At 38.1% G+C, this 4,243-nt stretch overlaps 1 pseudogene; it reads left to right on the top strand.

The window, feature by feature from the left end:
- LOC102027335 overlaps positions 1 to 3,372 on the top strand; it is a 24,062-nt pseudogene extending 20,690 nt beyond the window's left edge.
- Positions 3,373 to 4,243: the final 871 nt, after the last annotated feature.

The raw sequence follows: 4,243 nt of genomic DNA, 5'->3' as shown, positions 1-4,243 counted from the left end.
GGTACCGGGAACCGAACTCACGACCTTGCACTTGCCAGGCAGGCGCTTTTGCCACTGAGCTAAATCCCCAGCCCCTCCTCCTTTTATTTTTAAAATAAAAAAAATTATACTATAAAGCCACTGTGATAAAAATAGCATGGTACTGGCAATAAAACAGACACAAAGATCAGTAGAACAGGCTAGAAGATGAAGAAAGAATTCCATATTCAGCCACCTTGTATTTGACAAAGGGGCCAAACACATACACTGAAAGAAAGACAGCCTCTTTAATAAATGGTGCTGGAAAAACTGACTCTGGGGCTGGGGATATAGCTCAGTGGCATAAGCATCTGCCTATTAAGCGCAAGGTCGTGAGTTCGATCCCCAGTACCACAAAAAAAAAAGAAAAAGAAAAACTGACTCCGCACATCCCAAAGATTAAAATTGGGGCCATATCTTTCACCATACACCAAACTAAATTCGAAGTGGATCAAAGATATAAATATTAAGACAGAAATGTTAAATCTTCTGGAAGATGGAATAGGTAAAACTCCTGAAAACATTGGTATAGGCAAAGACTTTATGAATAAAACCCCGATTGCACAAGAACTATCACAAAGACTCAACAACTGGGATCTCATCCTATTACAAAGCTTTCATACAGCAAGAGAAACCACCAACAGAGTGAAGAGACAACCCACAGTGTGGGAAAAAAATTGTTTTCCAGATGTTCCTCAGACAAAGATTTACTATCAAGAGCATATAAAGAACTCAAAAAAATCAGACCTCCCAAATTTAAAGACCCAATCCAAAAATGGGCATCAGAGATAAATACACATTTTTCAGATGAAGAAATACAAACTGCAATAAATATATGTTCAACATCACTGGTCATTTGAGAGACAAATTAAAATAACACTGAGATTCTATCTCACCCCAGTAAGAATAGCTATCATCAAGAAATCAATCAGTAACAAATGCTGGAAGGGCTGTGGGGAAAAAAGAACTCTTCTTCACTTTTGGCAGGCATGTAGACTGGTAAAACCACTCTAGAAATCAGTGTGGAGATTTCTCAAAAACTAGGATTGGAGGTCCCGTTTGACCCAGCTACTCCTCTTCTAGGTATCAGCCCAGAAGAATTAAAGGCATCATACCACGATGATATATGTGCATCCATGCATATAGCAGCACACTAGATATTGGAAAGAATCGAAATGTCCATCAACAGGGAAATGGATGAAAAAGATGTGGTCTTTTTATATAATGGAGTATTACTCAGCCATAAAGAAAGATAAACTGGAGATTTTATAGGTAAATAGATGCAACTAGAGTTCGTACTCATAAGTGAAATAAACCAGATGCAAACGTGTAAACATTGTATTACCTCCCTAGTGTGACAAGCTGAAAGAGTAAATGTGATCCAACATATACAATAGATATTGTAAAATGGGAAGAAACTTTAAAAGGAAAGAGAAACTGATTTAGGGGAATGGGAAAAAAGAAGGAAGAGAAGAGCAAAAATATATAGATAGATAGTTGAGATAATTATACTACTAATTTCTCTCAGTTCATTGAAAAGATATGTCTGTGCTAATATTGTTTGGGCAATTAAATGCTGATATCTCATACTCTGAATAACTAATTTAAAGATAACAATATGCAATGTGTGAACCATTGTTACCCTCCTATCATGTTTTGGAATTTTTGGAGGTTTTTTTTTTCTTTTTCTTTTTCTTTTTCTTTTATTTTTGTCCTTTTGAGACAGGGCCTTGCTATGCAGTTTAGGCCCATCTTGAACTCACTTTGTAGCCCAGGCTGGCCTCGAACTTGCAATGAACCTCCTTAGTCATCTTCAGCCTCCCGAGTGCTGGGATTATAGGCATGTGCCACCACACCTGGCTTGTTTCTTTTTCTTTAAAATAAAAACTTTTAAAAATACGTAGGAGGAAAAAAAAAAGGAAAAAAAAATACATAGGAGGACAAAGCAGAACTCCAAAGTGAAAAGGCTGAAGAAGGGAAACCTGGTTCTCCAGGTCCTGGCATCCTGACTGATGAGCCAGGCTCAAAGTCTACCATAGGGACCATGGCCAAGCCTGCAGGCCCAAGTGGAGTGCCGGAAGCTCTTCCAATTTCCACTAAACAGAGCATCACTAACTTTCTTTCTCATCCCATGGAAGGTGTTCAGGCTTTCGTAGGCAGCTGTATCAGTGCACTGGTCCCCAAGTTAAAGAATAACTCCAAGTTAGACTTCTGTCTAACTCAAAGAGTCAGACAGAACAACAGGAAGAGCCTGCTGAAACTGAGCAGGCTGTTAGCAAAGACAAAAATGCAGAGGAGAGAAAGCATTTATCTCTTCAATGAGAAAAGATTACTGCAAGAGTGTGTATTCATAATAAAACCCGGGCATTGGTTCAGGCCTCAAGAAGATCAACAGACCCAAAGTTCTGCATTACTGGAGTTGAAGAACTGACTTTGTCTTCTAGAATTTCCTGAAGGAAAAGGAGTAGCTGTCAAGGAAAGAATTATACCATATATAATTTGGATGAATGTGAAGAACTTTATCAAAAACTAGGATCAGATGTATTTTCACAAAATGTCATTGTTGGCACAGTCAAAATGAGTTGGAGCCATGCATTTTATGACAGTCAAACATAGGAAGCGATTCTTAAGGATAGAATGGGATCTGCAGGAATGATTGAAACAGCAAGAAACCCTGGATGTCCTAAGGTGGCTGCTGTAAGTACGATAGTGAACAGAAGGATAACACCAAAAGCTTTTGTGTTCAGAAACTATGGTCATTTTCCTGGAATCAACTCTCATTATTTGGGAGGGTGTCAGTATAAAATGTGGCAGGCCATTAGAGTCTCATCTGCTGCCCCGGGCTACTTTGCAGAATATGCATTGGGAAATGATCTTCATCAAGATGGAGGCTTGCTTCTGAATAACCCTTCTGCATTAGCAATGCATGAGTGTAAATGTCTTTGGCCAGATGTCCCATTAGAGTGTATCATGTCCCGGGGCACAGGAGGCTACGAGAGTGACATGAAGAACACTGTGACCTACACAAGCTTGGAAACCAAACTCTCTAACGTCATCAACAGTGCGACAGACACCGAAGAAGTCCATATAATGTTTGATGGTCTGTTACCTCCAGACACCTATTTTAGATTCAATCCTGTCGTGTGTGAAAACATACCCTTAGATGAAAGTCAAAATGAAAAGCTGGATCAGCTGCAGTTGGAAAGATTGAAGTATATAGAAAGAAAAGAACAAAAAATCAAAAAACTTGCAAAAATATTAAGTCAAGAAAAAACAACTCTGCAGAAAATTAACGATTGGATAAAATTAGAAATTGACATGTGTGAAGGTCTTCCATTCCTCTCAAAATTGTGATGATCGTACACATATGTTCTCATAAAGGAAAGCCTGCTCAGAAGATCCCGGAAATTCAGTAAGGAATTCTGGAGTTCAACATGAGTTAACTTTGAAACACAGATTCTAGGGTACCCTGAAAAAGATGGTGCTTTGACCAGCTTCTGCAGTACAGAAGATACACATAGTTACAAAATTCATATGAGAATTACGTTTTTAAGATGTTAGTATAAACTAAGATTTAGGAATTTTATTATTGTGCTATTTGGTTTTAATAGCTATTGTTGTTAAATTGATATTTTAAAGTTTATTAATATATGTGCCAAACAGGAAGTGGAAAATATATTTCCTTTAGTCATTGTAATCATGTTCAATTCATGTGTGTTGATTTTCTTTCATGTGAAAAAGCTAATTTCTTATCTTTACATTTCTTGTGTTTTCTCAAGCTGCATTCTGCAATTCACATGCTGCCTTTTACTGTAACATCATCTAAACAGATTCGGGAAAATGGAACCTTCTCTATTAAACTACTTCTACACTTGAAATATGAAAAAAAAAATACATCGGAGGGCTGTGTAGTGTTCCCCAATAGCCCACAGTGTTTCCCAGATGCAGCCTGTACTTTATCTCTACTCTTACCCTCTTTTTCTCTTTCCTCTGCCCAAGCTCTCTCTACAGAGCCAGTTTCTCTCTCATTTTTCACTTTTAATTTCTTGCATAAACTTTGCCACTTCCCTTTTGCTCATTTCATTCAGTTATTTGGTCAAGATGAGAAAAACCTGAAATCTAACCCTGGAGGGAGAGGCAAACAACCCCAAACCTGGTAATGTTTAGTTGGTGGGTCCCTTTTTACAAGCAGGCTAACCTGATAACACTCCTATGTTTATCTCAG

The sequence above is a fragment of the Chinchilla lanigera genome, unplaced genomic scaffold, assembly GCF_000276665.1.
Source record: "Chinchilla lanigera isolate Chin_1 unplaced genomic scaffold, ChiLan1.0 scaffold00128, whole genome shotgun sequence".
Classification (NCBI taxonomy): domain Eukaryota; kingdom Metazoa; phylum Chordata; class Mammalia; order Rodentia; family Chinchillidae; genus Chinchilla; species Chinchilla lanigera.
The sequence above is the reverse complement of the archived record's forward strand: the minus strand, read 5'-3'. Positions and strand labels throughout refer to the sequence as shown.